This window comes from Podarcis bocagei, assembly GCF_964188305.1.
Source record: "Podarcis bocagei genome assembly, chromosome: 8".
Taxonomy (NCBI): Eukaryota; Metazoa; Chordata; class Lepidosauria; order Squamata; family Lacertidae; genus Podarcis; species Podarcis bocagei.
The window spans coordinates 25,637,139-25,660,163 of record NC_138133.1 but is presented as its reverse complement, the minus strand read 5'-3'; the positions used below and the strand labels follow the sequence as shown (position 1 = coordinate 25,660,163).

The 23,025-nt window shown below is 47.1% G+C and overlaps 1 long non-coding RNA gene across 1 annotated transcript in view; it reads left to right on the top strand.

The window, feature by feature from the left end:
• Positions 1 to 11,013, top strand: part of LOC308594002 — a 104,647-nt gene extending 93,634 nt beyond the window's left edge. The window contains exon 3 of the long non-coding RNA XR_014011208.1: positions 10,989 to 11,013. This is a non-coding gene — a long non-coding RNA (uncharacterized lncRNA). The remainder of the gene's footprint in view (positions 1 to 10,988) is intronic.
• Positions 11,014 to 23,025: the final 12,012 nt, after the last annotated feature.

Sequence of the window (23,025 nt, the reverse complement as noted above, 5' to 3'; positions counted from 1 at the left end):
CCATTATTGTTGTTGTTGTTGCTGCTGCTGCTGTTGCCATCCACTTCATGGTGTTGCAAATTTAAAATTTAAAATTCGGCTTTGTAATTCGGAATTTATGTGATGTGATTTGATTTGATTTGATTTGATTGGTCAGTTAATAAAAATTATTTTATTTTTTTAAAAAAGAAACTGTTCTTAACCTGAAGCACCACTTTAGCTAATGGGGCCTCCTGCTGCTGCTGTGCCGCCGGAGCACGATTTCTGTTCTCATCCTGAAGCAAAGTTCTTAACCCGAGGTACAATTTCTGGGTTAGTGGAGTCTGCAACCTGAAGTGTCTGTAACCTGAAGCATCTGTAACCCGAGGTACCACTGTATATCCCTCCTGCAATGTGATAGCAAAGCTTTTGCACAGCTAGGGTTGCCATATTACAACAAGTGAAAATCCGGCAAAAAAAAAATTGAGGGGGAGGCAAAATTGTTTAGCTTTTTTGAGTAAATCTCCAAAAGAAAAAGAAAAAAGACACCTCTTGCTTCTTATCTACTTCAAATTCCTCCATCTTCTGCAGCATGTGAGAGAAACTGGTCCATGTCTGGAAATACTCACAGCAAATCAAGAAACAAACTGACATATGAAAGTGTAGAAGCTTGTTTCAATCTGGGCAAGCCTTCAGTTTTTAGAAGTCCATGATAAATATGATTACAAATAGGAAGAAACAGAAACATAGTGGTACCTTAGAAAAAGAGGTTGATTCCATTTCATATAGTGTTTTCTTCCTCCGCCCCTCTTTTTCTCAGCTCTTTCTATGGAAATGAGTATTTATCTCTGCTCGACACTGTGGAGGACTGGAGGAGTCATAATAATTTTCAGAATAAATAATAATATGTTTTACTACAATGTTGATGGTTTCGGGTTTCTTTGTTTTTGCCTGCTCCTCAAAAGTGGCAAAACCAAAGACATGCTAGTTTCCTAACAATTCGGCAGCTTACAGCTCCATGTGTAACAAAAACTTTGAAGAAGAAATCCTGTTTGTAATTATTATCTGAACAAACTGTAATTTTAACATACCAAACATGACAACTCCATAGTAAACCAAGTTATGCAGAATGCATTTTATGTTCCTAAATTAACAAAGCGACTTTGGAAATGTAAAGAGAGCTAAAGAGAAATATTGCACTTTTTTCTTCTTCGTTTTTGCAAAAACATTTGCTGTACCCCCTCAATGCCTCCCTGGGATAAAACTCAGGAGTGTGTCTCCCCCCCAATGACTTTATAAAAATCTAGAAAATTTACATCTCTAGGTGGGCCTGACTCGGAGGAAGAGGGGCTGCAGTTTGCATTGCTTAAAAAGGTCCCATTGAAACACTGAATCTTTGAGCGGAGAAGACCAATACAGTGGTACCTCGGCTTACAGATGCTTCAGGTTACAGACGCTTCAGGTTACAGACCCCGCTAACCCAGAAATAGTACCTCGGGTTAAGAACTTTGCTTCAGTATGAGAACAGAAATTGTGCAGTGGTGGCGAAGTGGTAGTGGGAGGCCCCATTAGCTAAAGTGGTGCTTCAGGTAAAGAACAGTTAAGAACGGACCTCCGGAACGAATTAAGTACTTAACCCGAGGTACCACTGTAGTGGGTCCAATGGTCAAGACAGCAGTTTCTACATATGCTGTGGAGGGAAGTGAGGGGCAGGTGGGGGCTTGTCTGCCTGGGAGAAGGAAAACTCTGATCCTCAACGTCTGCTGCCTTGTTGGACATCTTTGGGAGAAGGAGCAAACCATACACATATCCGGAGCCGAGTCCCTAGAATGGTTTGATGGCACCTTATACATCTCCTGCCGGGAAATCCTGCAGCCAAGCTGGTGCCAAACATATTGCTTTCCTTTCCTTTGGAGCACATCAGCGAGATCATGGGGGGGGGGTGTCTCGTCATTTCAGCAGCCCAGGACCTCCATACACAATGCCCAGGCTTGCGTCCCAGGGTGTTGCTAAATCAAGACAGATGGATACCAACAGCCAACCAATGTCTTACAAATTCACAAAGCAATAATGCATTTGCAAGATCACCTAACTATTAAGGAACCCTTAATACATGTTCTTTGATAATAAATACCTTGCTGGAACCAGACCAAAGTCCATGTAGTCTAAGGTTACCAGACGTCCCCATTTCCTGGGGACAGTCCCCAGATTTACAATTCAGTCCCCTGACAAAAGCCATCTATTTAGTAGGAAGTTGAAAAGTGTCCCCAGATTCAGAGTATCCATGCAGAACTGCAAAAAATGCTAAAGATCTCTTTCAATAAAAAACCAGAGGCCTGCCTCCTGGGAATAACAGATTTGGATATTTCGCAAAAGAGGAAGGGTATCTTTTTATATGTGACAGCGGGAGCAAGAGTTCTGATCGCGGCAAAATGGAAGAGTAATGAAATCCCCTCTATACAAGATTGGATCCAAAAGCTGACAGAATATGCCGAATTAGATGGCCTATCAGAAAAAATAAAGAATAAATCAAAACAAGAATTTGTTTCAAAATGGGAGGTTTTCAAAGAATATCTGAAAAATAAATATAGTAGTTTAAATTCTGTTGCAGCATTCGGGGAACTTCAGTAATAGTTGCAAGGTAGATATAACAAATTAGATATATTAAGAAAAAGTTTAACTATGATAAAAGTGTGTATTGGCAATAATATGAAATCGAAATATGGAATAGATGGGAGGTTGGGTCTTTAGTGTTAAGACCAATATATGTTTTATTGTTTGCTAAGAAAATTATGTGTCTATGGTTATTCCTGTATGTAATTTGGTATTTGTGTTTTTTTCTTTTTTTCTTGCTGCATCAATAAAAATCTTTTTTAAAAAAAGTGTCCCCAGATTCATTGAAAAAAATCTGGTAACCTTAATGTAGTCCAGCCCCTATCAGGATAAGTTAGCTGGTCTACCAGATATGGGTGGGCACATGGTGTTGAACTTCCCTTGTGTTATTTCTGTTTGCAGAAATTGTTTGCAGAAAGGAAAAGGCCAGGCATCTATAATGTGAATAAGCATTGTAGCCATCATTGGCTACCTCTTCACATTACAAACATCTAAATGAAGTAAGAACCACCAGGTCTTTTATGATCACAGGGATTCTCCCCACCTCTGTTTTATGTTACAATACTACCATTCACAAAATTTTGCTTTCACACACTCTCTCCAGCTAATGGACGACAAGCTACCTTCTTGCTTAACTGCCCCAGATCCTGCTCTGCACTGACTTACTACTCGATACAGCTGCGGTCCTCTCGTGTTGTGGTTGATGAATGTCTTGACAGTGCGTGCTGGCTTTCATTTTCTCAACATTTCATTCACGTTCCCATCCCTCTGGTGAAACTGGGAGTTTTCACCAATACCTTTCTAGTCAATGATGAAACTGACAAACTTGGGGGAAATTCTCAATTTCACCGCCATCTTTTGTTTCCTTTATTACTATCTGTGTCTGCAATGGTGCACATACTGTTCATTTGAAAGAAATGAAAAGGTCAGAGAGTGGTGCAGGAATAGCGAGGGCAAGGGCCCCAGCCACAAAAAAAGAGTGGAAAATTTTGAAAAACAAATTGTGTAAGCAGCTGCACTATGTCTGTTCTCGGGGCCACAGAGATACGGGGAGGAGAGTTTAAAATGTGCCTATTTGCAGGTTCCCAAATCTGTACAATCTTAAGAGGGTGGGGAATGGGGGTAGATGAAGAACTAAAAGGATGCAGTCAGAATGGATGCAAACAGAATGCATCCATTCACAACGGACCCTGAAAACATTATAATTGTGCAAAAGTTGATTAAATGTAATTTTAAATCCTCTTTTCCGCAACCCATCGTGTTGCCATCTATTTGTCTCGAGAGACAATGGAGTGCACCTCCAGGAGTGAAGTCAAACTATCGTGTTAGCAGCACCACAGTTATCTCTCTGGAGTGTAAGCCTAGGCAGTGGGTCTGGAGATCCTAGGCTGCCCAGACGGCAAGACCCTGCCCCCCTCAGTCTCACTGATGTGGTCCAAAGGAAAGAAGAGCAACACATGTTTGCAAGAAAGTGTCTGGGGCTGATGGAAGTTTGGAGTCCTGTCATTTGTGGAAAAAGGTCACCTTGAAATGAAAAGCTGAAATCACTGTATATGTAACGTTACTACTCATAAGTATTAGCACTTTTTAAAACTTTATGGAACTGTTTAGAATGTTTACAGCTGCCTGGAACTTCCTGAAACTTCCTAAAGCAGGAGCCATCCATTCTCCAGATACCAAGAAATCATCACTGTGCAGAATGTGCAATCAAAGCAATGTGGAAACTTTATGGTGCTTGCAACAGAAACAAAGACGAACTGCAACTTCAAATTAATCTATGCAATAAGGGCCAAACTGTGTGATCTTCCGTCTCTTCATTGAGAGCAAAGAACTGCTCGGACATAGGTGCATTCAGCAGGCTGCAAGGAGCGCTGGTGTTATGACATACAGTGCTACCTCGGATTAAGTACTTAATTCGTTCTGGAGGTCCGTTCTTAACCTGAAACTGTTCTTAACCTGAAGCACCACTTTAGCTAATGGGGCCTCATGCTGCCGCTGTGCTGCTGCCGAACAATTTCTGTTCTCATCCTGAAGCTAAGTTCTTAACCTGAGGTACTATTTCTGGGTTAGCGGAGTCTGTGACCTGAAGCGTCTGTAACCTGAAGCATCTGTAACCCGAGGTACCCCTGTACCTTGTACAATGTACAAAACATTGTACAAGTATAATCTCTAATTTTCCTGTATTGTAATACATGCCATGCATATTACATAATACATTGTACAGTCACATATACAAAAATCGCTTTATTGATTTCGGGGAGACCTTTTCCCAAAAGGCTTGGAAATGGGAGTTCATTCCTTTGTTTTTAGGCAAATGTTCATCTAAACTCAGCTACAGGAACACAAGGTTGTAAAAAAAGCTATAACTCTACATGTACACAGCCCGCAGATGCAAATAAATGTACCGTATTTTTCGCTCTATAACACGCACCCGACCATAACACGCATGTAGTTTCTAGAGGAGGAAAATCCGTAGGCATGCCACCCGTAGGCATTCCCTCCATAACACGCACAGACATTTCCCCTTACTTTTTAGGAGGAAAAAAGTGAGTGTTATGGTGCAAAAAATACGGTATGTAGGACCCTCTGTTGCAGCTCAAGAACTTCCATTAACCCCTGAGAACTCAGTAGGTGTTTGAGGCTAGGTGAGGAATCCCTGAAGGAGGCACAGTATTGGGGGAAGAGCATCTCTCACAGAGGGGAGCTAGTACTGAAGAGTGGCTGAGGGTGTCATCAGGGAAGTCCTCAGCTTATCTCACACCTTCGCCACAACCCAAGAGGTCCCTCTGCCTCTCGATAACTGTCATGTGCAGATATAAGGACTTTGCTATCACGCAAACCTGCCTTCCCCCACCTTTGCTCAACCACAAACCGAAATTATGCCTTCCTAACTTAAATGGCTTATGAGGGAGCAGTCACATCTCAAGGGAGCCATAGAATCTATGAGCTTAACCCCACCACCCCATTTAAGCATGTATCATATGAAAGGTAAAGGTAAAGGGACCCCTGACCATTAGGTCCAGTTGTGGCCGACTCTGGGGTTGCGGTGCTCATCTCGCTTTATTGGCCGAGGGAGCCGACGTACAGCTTCTGGGTGATGTGGCCAGCATGACTAAGCCGCTTCTGACAAACCAGAGCAGTGCACGGAAACGCTGTTTACCTTCCCGCCGGAGCGGTACCTATTTATCTACTTGCACTTTGATGTGCTTTCGAACTGCTAGGTTGGCAGGAGCAGGGACTGAGCAACAGGAGCTCACCCTGTCACAGGGATTCGAACCACCGACCTTCCGATCAGCAAGTCCTATGTATCCTCCCGCGTCCCATGTATCATATTAGGGAGCCATTAAATCAATAGGCATCCCTGGCATAGGAAGACAGGCAGATTGAGCGGACGAGATCAATAGCAGGTCGATAGGTCAATAAGGTGGTTTCTGCATGCGCTGTAGGGGCAGAAGGGGTACAGGCAGTTTTAAGGTAGTACGACTGGTAGGAGACACCACAACAATGCTGTAGAACGGGCCACGAGAAGCAGGGGCGTTGGCAAATTTTGATTGCCCAAAGTCCACCTTTGTGTGGAGCTCATCCACCTGGGAAGGTAGCCCATCCAAGAGAAGGAAAACTCTGATCCTAAACTTCTTCTACCTTTGGGAGGAGAAAAGGTTCAGGGCAGGTATAGGCAAACTCCAGCCCTCCAGATGTTTGGGACTACAATTCCCATCATCCCTGACCACTGGTCCTATTAGCTAGGGATGCTGGGAATTGTAGTCCCAACCATCTGGAGGGCCGGAGTTTGCCTGTGCCTGGTTTAGGGGGTAAGCCCTACATAAATCCAGAGCGGAGTCCCTAAGAGGGTTGGATGGTTCTTTGCATATCTCCTTCCGGCAACTTCTGCAGCCAAGCTGGTGCCAGACGTATTGCTCTGCCTTCCTTTGGATCACATCGGCGAGGCTGAGGGGTGTGTGTGTGTGTGCCTTGTCATCTGGACAGCCCAGGACCTTTATACACATATGGAGATTAGGTCCGGAGGGTGGTAACACAAGAACAGGGCCTTCTCTGCAGTGGCTCCCCGTCTGTGGAATGCTCTCCCCAGGGAAGTTTGCCTGGCGCCTTCATTATACACCTTAAGGGGCCAGGCAAAAACATTCCTTTTTAACCAGGCCTTTGACCTGATTGACATCCAACACCCTTCTAAAATGTAGCTCTTTTTGGGGGGATGTTATTGGGTTAGTGTTCTTATTTTGATTTTATATATTGTGATCTTTTCTGTGAACCGCCCTGAGACCACTGGGGATAGGGCAGTACAGTGGTACCTCAGGTTACAGACGCTTCAGGTTACAGACTCTGCTAACCCAGAAATAGTGCTTCAGGTTAAGAACTTTGCTTCAGGATGAGAACAGAACTTGTGCTCCGGCGGCGCAGCAGCAGCAGGAGGCCCCATTAGCTAAAGTGGTGCTTCAGGTTAAGAACAGTTTCAGGTTAAGAATGGACCTCTGGAACGAATTAAGTACTTAACCCGAGGTACCACTGTATATAAATTCAATAAATGAATAAAGAATTATTTTAAAGATTAAAATTAAATGTATGTAGTTTTTTGGGGGGGGGTTTGTAAAATGTGTTTTAGTACCCTGTGTGCCAATGAAAATATTTAAGAAATGTGAAGATGCTTATTAAAATTTGCAGTTTTCTTATTTAAATCATTTCAAATGCTAATCCAACAGATTCTATGCTCCCTGGCATTAATTATGACACAAAATCTGTTCAGCTATGGCCCTTCTCACTTTGCAGCTTCTCTGTGAACATGCCGTTTCCCAAAGAGCTGTTGAGAACAGTGACTCATCATTTTCTGTAAAGTGTTGGGACAAATACAGTGGTCCCTTATAAACCTAGACTTCCTTCTTCATGGGCTAGGCTCTACACTTATTCTTTATGAATGTAACACCACCCACTCCCTTCGTTGCTGTGCTAATTTCTTTTTTCAGTGGTTTGACTTCACCCCTGGGTGCACGCGCCTTTGTCTCTCGAGACAGATGGATGCCGACCAGCTAACATCCAAATCAATACATTTCTCTCTCTCTTGCTTTTCATTTTTTAAAAAATATAGCTTTATTAATTTAAAATAAATACATTTATGAAAGAACAGACGTACATAAAAGTAAACAAACATACAATCAAACAAACAAACAAATAACAGAAGAATCAAACAAACCCCCACACTATAATATACAAGAAGATTAATATAATTATCATCCTATATACTCCTTGTGGGAATGTTCAGGGATGCAGGAGAGGATATATTGACTGATTATATCCTTATCCAACTTGTGCTAACAAGTTCTCAAAATATCAGCAGAGTAAAACATTCCCCTTTATTTTAAGTTTGCAACGGCAATGTGTGCTCAGGTTCGTTAGAACCTCTATAATAATTACTGTGGTAATTTCCCCTTTGTTCCCTCTTAAAATAGAAGACACGACAAAGTCCTTTACAAAAGTATAAAAAAGAGTTTACTCACATTCTGTTCACAATCAGATCCCAGAAGGCAGACAGCTTAATAAAGTAATATACATTTGGATTCTATCTTATAAGAAGATAGTCCCTTTGCCCTCTCTTGGCTGGGAGCCAAGAGGGCATCTTTCACTCAGGAGAGATGTTGCTTCTTCGAAGGAAGAGAAGAGAGAGAGAGATGGCTGCCCCTGCCCTGTGCTTTTGCCGTTACCTGCACAGGTGAGGCCACACCCACCTCTAGTCACATGCAGAGGAAGTCTGTCCCAGCTCAGAGGGAAACAGGAAGTTTACCTGCTGGCTGGACAAACATCCCTCCCCATGTCTAAACATGTACACTCTAGGAGTGTTGTAATTGACTGCTCCTGTGTTTCACATCCCACACTCCTGATACTGAACACAATTATAAAACTGATATAGAAGAAATTTAAAACTGACTTCCAATTAATTTCACTGTACTTAATCTACCGATTACTTTATACTTACTTTTCATTCAGATTTTCATTTCCCAACCTGGTAGTCCAGGACATCTGCAAGGCATTGAGTTGCCAAAGGCTAACGCAGGCCTCCACTCCTAAAAATGTTCTCCACTCCTAAAAATTAGTCAGCTGGCTACACAGCCATAACAGGAATTCCTTAGGAAGAAAAATTTGGGGGGAGGGGGGTTCCTGTCTGGTTTCACCCCCACCTGCTCCCAAGAAGGAGAACATCAAACTAGAACTATTTTATTAATATCTAAAGAAACTAGATCAAATTTCCTAAAGCCACCTATATTTGCAAAGAAATTCGTGGCAGCCTGATTTGTAGGAGATGGGAGGGAACTCCCAGGTAAACTCTTCAGGGATTCCCCCCCCCCTTGCATATTTCTGGTTACCTTGTTGTTGTTGTTGTTGTTGTTGTTGCTGTTTAGTCGTGTAGTCGTGTCCGACTCTTCATGACCCCATGGACCAGAGCATGCCAGGCACTCCTGTCTTCCACTGCCTCCCGCAGTTTGGTCAAACTCATGTTTGTAGCTTCAAGAACACTGCCCAACCACCTCGTCCTCTGTCGTCCCCTTCTCCTTGTGCCCTCCATCTTTCCCAACATCAGGGTCTTTTCCAGGGAGTCTTCTCTTCTCATGAGGTGGCCAAAGTATTGGAGCCTCAGCTTCAGGATCTGTCCTTCCAGTGAGCACTCAGGGCTGATTTCCTTCAGAATGGATAGGTTTGATCTTCTTGCAGTCCATGGGACTCTCAAGAGTCTCTTCCAGCACCATAATTCAAAAGCATCAATTCTTTGAAGATCAGCCTTCTTTATGGTCCAACTCTCACTTCCATACATTACTATTGGGGAAACCATATCTTTAACTATATGGACCTTTGTTGGCAAGGTGATGTCTCTGCTTTTTAAGATGCTGTCTAGGTTTGTCAATTAAAAGAAGCAGGTGTCTTTTAATTTCGTGGCTACTGTCACCATCTGCAGTGATCATGGAGCCTAGTCCATGCAATGTGAGAGGATCCACCAAACCAAACGTACTGTACCAGTTCTGTATTGTCAGCCTGCAAGCTGTTTTGCAACCTTCCTGTTTTGAGAGTCCTAGGTAGGGGATAAAGTCAAGAAGTTTATCTAGTCCCCAGGTGGGCTGCTTGTCCGGGAGCTGTATCTCTAGTTTCAATGTCTAATGTCGCTGCATTGCAGGGGGTTGGACTAGATCAGTGGTGTCCAAACTTTTTCCAAAGAGGGCCGGATTTGATGAAGTGAAGGGCCGTTGGAGCCAACCAAAGGGCCAACCAAAGTTATTGACCTTTTTTTAGGATTGAAGTGGTTGAGGGTTTTTTTTAGGATTTTACGCCAGGAAACAAACTGCCACGGGGGCCATATTAAACCGACCAGTGGGCCAGATTAGGCCCCTGAAATGGACTTTGGACATGCCTAGACTACATGATCCTCAGGGTCCCTTCCAGCTGTATGATTCTCTGATTCTTGCACAACAGACCTGCTTTCCCCAAAATGTAGGCCTTTCTGTGACAAGGAAATGCACTGGAAAATGTGGGATAACATTTGTGTTCTTGCAATGTCACCTAACCTTCCCACAAACAAGACAGAATGTGGATACTCGTTGAATAGCCAATGCCATCTAATCTCCCTATAGGGATGTGGGTGGCACTGTGGTCAGTGGCGAAGCTGCATGCTCTGACACTGGGGGTGGAGAGCAGGCAGGGGCGTGACACGCCATCTGCGGGGTGTGTGGCACTCAGTGCGGTGGGGGTGTGTGTGGCACATGTCCAGGGGGGCAGCTGCGATGGTACCACCCTCCCCGATGGTGCCAGGGGCGGTGTGCTCGCCCCGCCGCCCCCCATTCCTCTGCCAGTGGCTGTGGTCTCAACCACTGCACCTCTTGGATTGCTCATCAAAAGGTTGGGGGTTCGAATTCACAGGACGGGGTGAGCTCCTGTCTCTCTGTCCCAGCTCCTGCCAACCTAGCAGTTCAAAAGCATACCAATGCAAGTAGATAAATAGGTACTGCTGTGGTAGGAAGGTAAACAGCATTTCTGTGCACTCTGGCTTCCGCCACGGTGTCCTGTTGTACCAGAAGCGGTTTAGTCCTGCTGGCCACGAGACCTGGAAAGCTGTATGTAAACAAACGCCGGCTCCCTCGGCCTGAAAGTGAGAAGAGCACTGCAACCCCATAGTCACCTTTGACTGGACTTAACCGTCCATGATTCCTTTACCTTTTATCTTTACCTAATTTCCCTGCAAACAGATCGGGAGAAATGCTCAATAAACAGATTGTCTGGAAGTGGACACACTGAAAAGTGTGGAAGGAACAAATGGTTAAACACCTCACAAGCAAATCGGGATGAATGCAGGATGTTCATTGTCATATAACCTCCCTGCAATCATATTACAGTGGTACCTCGGGTTACAGACGCTTCAGGTTACAGACTCCGCTAACCCAGAAATAGTACCTTGGGTTAAGAACTTTGCTTCAGGATGAGAACAGAAATCACACTGCGGCAGCAGGAGGCCCCATTAGCTAAAATGGTACCTCAGGTTAAGACCGGTTTCAGGTTAAGAATGGACCTCCAGAACGAATTAAGTTCTTAACCTGAGGTACCACTGTATAACCAATGCTGGACTGGACATAGTCTGACTCCTGCATAAGTTTTGTGCAAGCAAATCAGAATAAATGCTAAATAAATATGTTATCCTGAGGGTCTCCTGAGGCTGGGAATCGGGTTTGCACTTTTAATTCTGGCAGGAGCAATTTTAATTGCTGTGAGACAGGTATTGACTCAACAGGTGTGGTCTCCCCCTTGTAGAGATAGGGAAAGTGACACCTGCTGAATTTCTGCCTGTGGCTTAGCTGAGAGAGAAAAAGGCTAAAGGACAGACTAGGCTCCTCTCCCCGCTAGCAGTCACATACTCAAAGGCCTTGAGTTTAGAAGAAACAATAACTATTTCTGGCAAATGCTTGGTGCGACTTCAAAAGAAGTGTAAAAACACCAGTGGTTAACAGAGTAGCAAAGTGGTTACGAGAAAGCGAAATGGGCCTTCCTGTGTGCAGAGTTCATCCTCCTACCTTTCCTGAAAGGCTGAAAATTTAGGTCCTTTAATAATTTCCCTGGGAGTAAGTCCCATTGAACTTAATAAGACTTGCTTCAGAGTAGGCATTCATAGGATAGCACTATTAGTACACTCTGTTTTACATCTGTTCTTACTCAAGATAGTTTGTCTGTGCTAGATTTTCTCTCTCCTCTCTCTCTCTTTTTTGTAAAGTAACTGTTTCCCAGAAATGGCAATATGCCGAGGGGATTCACAAGCAAGGTAAAATTGGTATGAGTAGCTTAAAAATGGAGGGGAGGGCAGAATATTTCTAATATTTTTACATAATAATATTTTATTCTTCTTCCATATTGAAAGTTACATTTGTTACTCAGCGGTTATATTCCAAAACAGCAAAACTAGGGACTTCCTGCTCACCCAGCGTCAATTTTTATAACCCAAATTACATACAGTTGCGTTTTAAGGTTCCGCCTTACCTAATTTCATCTTCTTTGACGGGTTTCTTCATACATTCTGCTTCTTTTCTTGCGCTTCTAATATTCAAAATGTTGGAAATTGAGAATGCTCTGATTGCAAAGGAAATTGTAGCATCCTGTCACATCCTAAGTATATTTGCTCTAATTATCTCAGTTTGAACCCAGGAATCGGTTGTGAGGCCATTCACAGATCCACAATATCTCTTGGTTTCCTGCTGCTTGATTTCTTAACACTTGAGACCCGCATCTGACTGTGTGAACTGCCCCCTTCCATTTTCAACAATTGCATTTGAATGCTCATTCGGTGCTATAACTGGGGGCGGGGGGGGGGGCAGCTGCAACAAAATGTTGCAGTATATGCCAACCTCACTTAAGAATGCTCTTTTTTAGGGTTGCCCAACAGGCCTGAGCCTTGTAGGCTACAAGCTGAGGAAGGTGAGTGAGACATGTTTGCTCTCAATAGTGGGGCTCTCAATGCTGGCTCAGTGGGGGGGGGGGGAATCCCTGACATCTCCAGACAGGACAGGGAGAGATCCTGGTCTGTAATCCTGGAGATCCGTTGCTAGCCAGCTTACATAATACAAATACAGTGGTACCTCGGGTTAAAAACACCTCAGGTTACAAACACTTCAGGTTACAGACTCCGCTAACCTGGAAATAGTACCTCCAGTTAAGAACTTTACCTCAGGATGAGAATAGAAATCATGCGCTGGCAGCAGGAGGCCCCATTAGCTAAAGTGGTACCTCAGGTTAAGCGGACCTCCAGAACGAATTGCCGTATTTTTCGCTCTATAAGACGCACCAGACCACAAGGCGCACCTAGTTTTTGGAGGAGGAAAACAAGAAAAAAAATATTCTGAATCTCAGAAGCCAGAGCAGCAAGAGGGATCGCTGCGCAGTGAAAGCAGCAATCCCTCTTGCTGTTCTGGCTTCTGGGATAGCTGTGCAGCCTGCATTCGCCCCATAAGACGCACACACATTTCCCCTTACTTTTTAGGAGGGAAAAAGTGAGTCTTATAGAGCAAAAAATACGGTAAGTTCGTAACCAGAGGTACCACTGTAGTATCACTCAGTATAAGGAAACTTCTCACAAGGAGCCTATAAGGAAACTTTGACATGGGTTGTCAGGGCAAAGGAATGGGGGGTGGGGGCGGGGGGAGAGACCATATAATACTAGTCTTGAAAGACCTACACTGGTTCCCAGTACATCTCCCAGTACCAACAATTCAAAGTGTTGGTGCTGACCTTTAAAGCCCTAAATGGCCTTGGTCCAGTATACCTGAAGGAGCGTCTCCACCCCCACCATCCAGCCCGGACACTGAGGTCCAGCTCTGAGGGCCTTCTGGCGGTTCCCTCATGCGAGAATTGAAGTTACAGGGAATCAGACAGAGGGCCTTCTCTGTGATGGTGCCTGCCCTGTGGAGCACCCTCCCATCAGATGTCAAGGAAATAAACAACTATCCAACTTTTAGAAGACATCTGAAGGCAACCCTGTGTAGGGAAGCTTTTAATGTTTAATAGGTTATTATATTTTAATATTCTGTTGGAAGCCGCCCAGAGTGGCTGGGGAGGCCCAGCCAGATGGGTGGGGTATAAATAATAAATTACTATTATTATTATTAAGCTCAAGAGGGAAAGAATGTGAAGTTGTTTCAGTTGCCCATGCCTAGGTTTGGTTACAGGCTTACCTATAGCAGCAAGTGGATATAAACAAGTAAGAAAGGATTTGAAGGAAGTGCTCTGGGAGGCAAACTCCAAACATAAAACACAGCAAGGGAGAACGGGCTGAATATTTTTGAGGAGCAAGAGAGTTGGAAAGGACCCCATTGTTCATCTAGTCCAACCCCCTGCGAAGCAGGAATCTTGCTCACAGCCATCCCTGGGTGGGCTTGAACCAGCAACCTTCTGGTTAACAGCCCGACCCACTGACCCCTTGTGCCACCTGAGATCTCTTATCTTCAGCCGGACAAGGCTGGTAGAACAATAGGAGTGAAGTTCATTGAATTGTTTAATTGTTGTTGTGACCTTCCCTGGGACCTTGGAGTGAAGGGCAGGTACTAAATAATAATAATTATTAATTATAGTGATCGTGATAATAATGATGATGATACAGTGGTACCTCGAGTTAATTACTTAATTCGTTCCGAAGATATTTCTAAGGATCAGGTAGAGTGGCCATATTTGGTCCCAAGACACGATGATCCTCGTGCCTGCAATATACAGTGGTACCTCGGGTTAAGGACTTAATTTGTTCTAGAGGTCCGTTCTTAACCTGAAACTGTTCTTAACCTGAAGCACCACTTTAGCTAATGGGGCCTCCCGCTGCTGCTGCACAATTTCTGTTCTCATTCTGAAGCAAAGTTCTTAACCCGAGGTACTATTCCTGGGTTAGCGGAGTCTGTAACCTGAAGCATATGCAACCTGAAGTGTATGTAACCTGAGGTACCACTGTAATGCTTCAAAAAGCTCAGAGAGCAAGGCAGGGGTGGAGAGAGATAAGGAGAGTGTCCTCTGGGTCTGATAGATCCTCAGTGATTTCCAGAAAAACATTGCAATTGGCTCCTGAATATGTGTGGACACTACTTCCACAGGGGTTAGGGAGAAGTGCACTTTGCACATTCCCAGAGCCATCATTTTCTTGAATTACCACTTCAGATATCTAGAAGTAGGCCTTGGCCCTTAAAACCTGGCTAGCTAGTTCAGCCTGCTCCTCAGCTTGCTCCCAAGGGTGTGCATGACTTTTAGGTAAAGGTAAAGGGACCCCTGACCATTAGGTCCAGTCATGGATGACTCTGGGGTTGTGGTGCTCATCTCGCTTTATTGGCTGACCACATGAACAGCTGTACAGCTTCCAGGTCATGTGGCCAGCATGACTAAGCCGCTTCTGGCGAACCAGAGCAGTGCACAGAAACACCATTTGCCTTCCCAGCAGAGCGGTACCTATTTATCTACTTGCACTTTGGCATGCTTTTGAACTGCTAGGTTGGCAGGAGCAGGGACCGAGCAACGGGAGCTCACCCTGTCGCGGGGATTCGAACCGCCAACCTTCTGATTGGTAAGTCCTAGGCTCTGTGGTTTAACCCACAGCGCCACCCACATCCCATGACTTTTAGATGTCCCCTAAAACGGTCAGCGGCACCAATGAACCGCATCTTCCTGCTTCTCTTTTGCGCAGCCCTGCCTGATTTCAAAAGGACCACCTTGGGAAAGTTGGTGACTGTCTCGAGAAGCAAACGAAAAAAGAAAAAAGTGTCAGTTGATGGGTCTAGCTTTGCATACATGCAGATAAAGGGGTGTGGGGCCTTCCCCTGTAATTCTGGAGTTGCAAAGCTGCACAGATGTTTTTTTTTACCTGAGTGGCTCTTCCAGTGTTGTTGGGCACCAGCTTCCATGCAAAGGTCAGGGATGGAGGATATTATATTCCAGCAGCATCTGAAGGGTCACAGGTCCCCCAAGGCTGCTGATACATACAACCAATTGGTCAACGCTGCGTGTTTCCTCAATCTGGAACATAAGCAGGGTGGTGGCATCATGCTCCCACCTTTGCAGAGACTCATACCCAGCATAGGGTGGCGCTGTTCTCAGTTCCAGTTGTCATCCAGTTCTGAAAACTAAGAAGAAGAAAGCCCCTAGGCTTTACTTAAATGAAACACGAAAGGTTTTGTCGAGGGCTCTTTGCTGAACACTTTCGCCCTTTGGTGGAAACCAGATATCTCTCTGTCTAGAAGAAGCTTTTTTCAAAACAACAGAAGCTTCCTCTAGAACCCGGGTCAAACTGGGCGGACGAAAGGGAATGGAATTGAATAGAAACGTGATTGCTGCTCGCACTTTCGTGGCACGTTTGTGGGTCGGATCCGGGGGGGGGGGGAGAGACGGACAGAAATGCCACAGATCTGTTAATGCAGAAGGAGCACACAGTGGCGTAGCGTGGGTTGTCAGCACCCGGGGCAAGGCAAGTAATTTGCGCCCCCTAACCCTAACCCCCAGATGTTGCGCCCGGTGCAGCCGCCCCCCCCTGCACCCCCCACGCTACGCCACTGGGAGCACAAGACCTTCGGCTGCCCCAAAGTTTCAGACAGGGGAGAGGGAAGATTGCCCACAGAAACCTGGCGTGCCGCTACTTTTTGCTCAGAATAAAAGCGCCCACTTCTTCTTCCTTTCGTTTTCTTTCTTTCTTTCTTTCTTTCTTTCTTTCTTTCTTTCTTTCTTTCTTTCTTTCTTTCTCTCTCTCTCTCTCTCTCTCTCTCTCTCTCTCTCTCTTTCTTTCTTTCTTTCTTTCTTCCCTGGGACACGGGAAGTCATACAGTCAAGGCAGGAGGAGGGAGCCCCTGGCACTGGGGCAACACAGCTTTGGGGCTGGTTCACACGTTCACGTGTAATGGGTTCCTCTGCAGCGGTTTCCTGAGCATACACGATGCGAGTAGCGGTTGGACGTGTGAACAGAATCCATCCGAAGTTCTGTCTGCGCTGGCCGGTCCTTAGCCAGACAAGTCAACATCTGAGACGCAACAGTCACGGTGGGGTGAACTGAGCACGTGTGAACCCGCCCTCGGGGGTTTGAAGGGTTAGGGCTTCCAGGGAGAGGGTGGCGTGGGAGTCCCTGGCAAATCTCGTTTAGGAAACGCGGGGATGTATGGAGGAAGCCCTACGTCTTCTTCTGCGCATCTTCTCTGATGCTGAAACGCCCTCTAACGGGACGCATCCAGCATTCATCCTGCTGTCAAGCCCCGCCCCTAAAGCCCCGCCCCCTCCTCAGGCTCTCCGCTTGGGTCATAAAAGAGAGTTCCCCTTTCCCTCTCGCGGCTCAGTTTATTCCGGTTTGAAATCTGATTTCTCTCTCGCCCCCCCCCCCCCGTCTCCAAAATCATTTGGAGAAAAGGCTCTGCGCTCGCCCTCCGCGAGGGAGGAAAGAGAGAGAGGTAAGTTTGCCAAATCGCCCTCTTTTCATTCAGGGGGTGGCGGGGACAGTTGATGATGGGGAGGGAGCCAGTTCCGTGTCCAATGGGATTTAATTCGGAGTAAACGTGCTCCAGAGATCCCGCTCTGGAGTGAGGTATTTTTGACCTCAGGTGTGCTATAGATCTGGCACACGGGGACCCTCAGCCTGTGTTAAGACTGAGTCATTCACTCATCGGAGAGGGAGGCAAAGCAAAGCAAAGAAGTCCTGGAGTTTGGACTTGAGGGAGCCGAGTTCGAATTCCGAGCCCTCCTGGTGATCTTGAGCCAGTCGACTCTTTAACGCGCGCAGCCGCGGTGGTGACAAGAGTAAACCGGGGACAAATTAATAGAATGATAGAGTTAAAAGAGACCAGAGTCATCTAGTCTAAACCCTGCCCTGCAACGCAGGAACCTTCTACCCAAGTTGAGGCTCGAACCCACGACCCTCAAGAGTCTAGTGCTCCACCAACTGAGCTATGGGTACCAGTGCGTGGCTGCAAAGCGCAGTCCTGCCCTAGCCCCCTTGAATCCCGTAGGACTTCTCTCCATCTGGATAAGATTATTGCAGCCATAGGTGATGATCGGAAGGCCATATAGCGACGGGTTCAGGATACGGACCATTAGCAAAGCAATTCCCACCCCCCATCCCCGCCTCTAGAGTTCATCTCGGTGGTGTGAGGGGTTAACTGGCCTGTGGATCCTCTTCCAGAGCTTGTTCTAAAGCGTCGTCTCCTCTCCCTCTCGCAGCCCTTTTTGCAAGTTGAATCTCTTTTCTACCCCTTCCGGCGGCTCCGCTCCGCTTCCCTTATCTCTGCTAGTCGAGATCGCGTTCGTTGTCTTTTATGAATGAAGTGCATTTCGTAGTACTCCGGAGAGACCGCGTGGCGTGGCGGGCAGGTGCGGGACGGAGATGTGGGTCTGATCCTGGCCCAAGAAGAGGTGATGCCGAATCACGTGGCTGAGACTTCTTCTGTGCCGAGACGGGAAGAAAGGTGGCTAAAGATTTGGCTCCTGGCCTGTCGTTTCCCTCTTTCTTTTTGGTCTGTTCTGTTTGGTCTGTTCTGCGATGTTTTTGGGAAGCAAATTACGCACCGGATTCCTAGTCCTTTCGGTTAAGGCCTGCCCAAGCGAGGTTTCTCACCCCACAACTGCTGCAGGCTGCAGAAGTTAAAGCTCCGGGTGGTCTTTCTTTTATTTCTGATCGCAACCCGAGAGCCACGTTCTTTCGCGAGGCTCGCGTTACCGAGCTTAGTCCATTCCGATTGATCGACGGGGAGGTTAGACGACGTTCCGTCATATAACAATCGTTACTGTCCAGCGCATTCGGCTGCCTCTTTCCTTACCCTGAAAAGTGCCCTGTAAGCTGACTTTGCCACCCGAGTCCCACCCGAAAATAGCGACCTTCTGGAAGCGCCCCCGCAGACTTCAGCTAGGAGACTTCAGCCCTGTTTGTGCAAATATTCTTTAGCATAAGAAATTTGGCTGTATTATATTAAGCAAGTTTTCGAACCGCACAGAGCTTTCCTTCCGGACGGGAAAGGAAAATTATGTGCTACCCCAAAGTTTACTGCAAGTATAGACCAATTCAGTAAGGAAAAGCCTACTACTGGTCTCTGTAGGGGACAATTTCTCTTCTGACTCTGCAGTCTTTCAGAAGTGCTTTTGAAAAAAATCAACTTGGTGATGCCTTAGAGGGGAACAGGTGTGCTTGGTCATCGCGAGCTTCCCTGGACCAGAGCTGCTTTCTGGCCCAGGAAAACGCACGAGAACAAATTTAAAAATTATTTTGTTTTTATTTATTAGATTTATATACCTCCCTTCGTCCTAAGAGCTCACCTCGGAGGTGGTAGGAGGTTTTTGTCTCTGCTAGGACAGACTTCGACGCTGCTGCCCGATCTTAATGGAGATCAAGTGATTCCAGAACTGTCCTTTGATTCTCAGACTCTGCATTTAAGACCCTGGTAACTTTGAGGACCTTCCTATTTACTCTCATATCAAGCTAATCATGCTCTTTAGATCAGCAGCAGCAGTGGTGGGTGGGTAAATAGTATTCGAATATATCTCTATTTCGCTTGATTGCTTTAGATGATTAAGGCATCGGTAGGGGTCTCGCGCAGCTGGAAGAGTGGAAAATTTGTTGGAAGGGGCGCTGTCCCTCCAGCCCCCAGACCCATTCGCATATGGGTGAGCTGCCATAAGGGGTGGGTGAACCCTAGAGGAAGGTAACTGAAGCCATTGTTGGGAGAAGCTATAGGCAACGTAAGTTACGGTGATATGAAGGCAGGCAGGCAAGTATTCATTTAGCTATCCTCTCCTAAAGCTAGATAGAGCCTCCAGGATCAGAGGCAGTGTATCTGGCTGCAAGAGGGCGAGCAGCAGGGGAGGTTTCTAGGAAGTTGGCTTATATCGAGTCAGACCAGTAGCCCATCTAACTCACTGGGGCACGATCCGGATGTTGCTGGACTCCAGCTCCCAATAGCACAAGTCACAGAGTCTCAGGATTGCAGCGTTGGGAGGGACCCCGAGCGAGGATCATGTAGTCCAACCCGCAGGCACATTTCACCCCGAGTGGGGCTCAAACCCACAATCTCTGAGATGAAGAGTCTCAGTGCTCTACCAACCCGAGGTAGAGCCCTCCTCCTCTCCTCATTGTTTTAGGCAGGGTCCTTTTGCATCTTACCAGGGGATTCGAACTGGTAATCATGCATTACTGGGGGGTTGGACTAGATGACCCCTAGGTCCCTTCCAACTCTACAATTCTGTGATTCTGCGCACTCTTCCACTGATCTATGGCCCTTTCCTCGTTGCATTCATGCCTCCCTTTTGTGCTTCCTGCAAGTGTGTGGATAGCTGCTGTGGGAGGCAGGATACCGTGCCGACTTTGGGTCTGATCCTGCACGGCTTACTCTCAGGTTCTACTCTCTTTACGCATAACAGATGGGTGCAGTCGAATGACATCCCCCCCAAGTCTTCTGAGAAACGTATTAAAAAGGTGTGTTGGGTGTGTTGGTTCACAGGAGGCAGCCATGAAGACCGCAGCCTCCTGGGCCACGGCAGAACGAGCAACAGAAGTGACTGGGACAGCTCAGTCGTTAGAGCACTGAACTCTCAATCTCACGGTCCTGGGTTCGAGTTCGGAAAGATTCCTGCATTTGCAAGGGGCTGGACTAGATATCCCTCTGGGGTCGCTTCCCAACTCCACAATTCTGTGATTCTAAGGTTGAAAGTGGAACGGGAGCAGTTTAAGGCTTGACTACGACTTCAGGTCGAGTACAAACTTAGCCCGCAGCACAAGAGAACCGAAGTATATTCTGAGACCAATCGAGGCAGCTGTTGAATTTCAACTTTTTTTTGCCAGCTTTGAAGAGGAGACGGAAAAAGGAACCCCCCCCCCCGCGAATTTGGGGACTCGGGTTCTCTGAAAGCAGAATGTGGGTTGTGCAAAGCTCAAGGAAGGATGCGAGGGAGGGAGAAAGTAGATGCGGGTCTCGGTTATCTCGTGGGAATGGCCACCGTTTGGAGAGGGAAAGCAAACAGTTCATAGAATCATGGAAGAGTTGGAAGGGACCTCAAGGGCCATCTAGCCCAACCCCCTTGCAATGCAGGAATGAAGAGGAGGTGATTCTTGTTTTGGGGATGGGGTGGGGGGCGCAGCAAGCGCCAGGTCTCCCGGGAAAAGGGCCTGGCGAATGAAAGAAGCGGGAGACCAGATGATACTTAGCGCATAACTAGCCCTGTAGCTCATATGCATTTCAACCTACGAGATTTTAGTTTATAGAAGGGCATGAACCCCTGTCCAGGCACTTTGCCGGGAGCTTCCCGTCGAAATTTCGACGGGAGGCGGGAGGACAAGAGCAGGAGGGAAGGGAGAGCGAGAGCAAGTGATGGATGTGCGCAAATACAATCCTGCCTCCGCCGGGGGTCTATGATTACCCATTTATTCCAATTCAATGAATGCCTCTGCTTAATAGAATACATTCACTTTTACTATACATTCTATATTCCCTTTTTAAACTTCAACCACCTCTGCTTCCCTATAGGAAGGCAGCATCCACCCGTTGGTAATAATATTTATTTGCATGTAGATAATTAAATGTAGCCGCCGATCTCTGTAAGGCATTGCACCCTCCACCAGCAGTGCAGTTCCAGAAGGAAGCCCCATTGAGTCCAATGGCACTGAAAGTGAGTCTGGGGTTGTGCCTTGCCTTGTATAAGTCTCCTGCGGCCCACACGTAAGCATTGCGGTGTGCGCAGCGTTTATTTATAGTGCTTAGCTTCGTGGTTCAGTAAGTATGCTTGTGTTTTGGTGTAAATAATGTTTATATACATACCGATCGTCTAATTTTTTTTGGGGGGGGGATGTGCATGTGTGGCTTTTCAAAGCACTTTCTCTGCCACTGACAAGGCTTTGCTTCGGTAATCGCCCTTTGGGATATTCGTTAGTGTAGAATTTGTGCAGGTGTGCTTGTTTACCGTTGATCTCTATGGGCGAAAACCTGCTTTGGGGTGGGACGACCTCGTTGCTTAAGGGCAGTAGCAAAGGCTTGGTGTCTTCAATCGCAGCACCAGAATTTCCGCAGATCCTGCTGCCTTGACTGGTTACATAATACCCACAATGTATTTCATTGTCGAAACAACTCCCATCGATTTTCAGCGTGGCTGGAAGATGTCCGGCAGTAGCAGCCTAGCCGCGCGATCCTCTTACCAATGGGTAGCTCCGTTTGGTTAGAGCATGGTGCTGATAATACCAAGATCGCGGGTCAGGGATAGCTGCATATTTCTGCATCGCAGGGGGTTGGACTAGATGATCCTCAAGGTCCCTTCCAACTCTTGGATTCTAGGTTTACTCGCAAGCCCCTCGAACATAGCGGTCACCTTTTTCCTTTTTTTAAGGGAAATTCCCTTGTTCCGAATAGGATTCCTCGCAAGAAAAGGGAAAAGTTGACAGCTATGCCCGCGAAACTCGAAGACACTGACTCGCAGGCTGCACACATTTACTAGGGAGCTGTTTAAACAAACCCTGCGCGCGACTTAATGCCGAATAAATAGGCACAGGATTGCGCTGGAGCAGGCCGATCCTATGCACGTTTACTCGGAAATCACGCCCCCAAGGGGGCGCCAGTGGCCTCGCACCCCGTGGGAGCCCACAGCATTGCGCTGAGTGCTTTATAAGCTTTTGACTGCTTCCAAGTCGGCGAGGGGCCAAATAGCACTGTTTGAGCGCAGCTGCGCCAACGCGCGCCGCGATCCTCGCCGGGGCACCTCTTCCTAGGGCTCGCCCGAGAAAACGCGCTCAAGAGCCGCGGCGGAGGCGGCGTGTTTGGCCACTGGCGCAGCGCCATCCCCCGCGTTCTGGATCGGCGGGCGCCCCGCGTGCCGCGCGGGCGGGAGTCCCGCCGAGCCGGGGCGGCCGCGGGTTTGTGAGCCAGCGCTTCAGGGGCGGCTGAGAGGAAATGTGTCACGAGGGCGAAGCGGCTGCTCGGAGCCGAGTCCCCTCTCGGCCTTCTCTGGGCCGGGGCGCGCGGGCGGGAATGACGGTAACAGGGCCAGCCGCGTTGGCGGGCGAATGTGAGGAGTTTCCTGCGGAGAGTCCGCGGCGTGGGCGGGAAAGCGGAGGGGGAAAGGCCTCGGCGGGGGGTTTGAACAGAGAGAGAAAAAGGAGGGAGAGAGAGAGAGAAGGACGGCGGCCGGGGAGAGAGTGGAAGGGGCTTCGGTGAGTATGAGGAGAGGTCCGGCTCGTGCCAGCCGCGAGGAAGCCCAGAATAGAGGAAGGAAGCGGGGACGGATGAGTGTCTGCAGGAGAGGGAAGGCGACAGGGAAGTGGGAGCTGGGTGAGGCGCGGCTTTGGGCCATGTGGGTTGCCTGTCAGGGAAAAAACAACACCAAAGACGGCTCTGAGGGGGGAGGAGTGCACAAAACGAAGCAGGCACACACAGAGAGAAAGATAATTCGGCGTGTGCTCCGAGGAGGAGCCGGTTAAGGCGAAGTGTGACC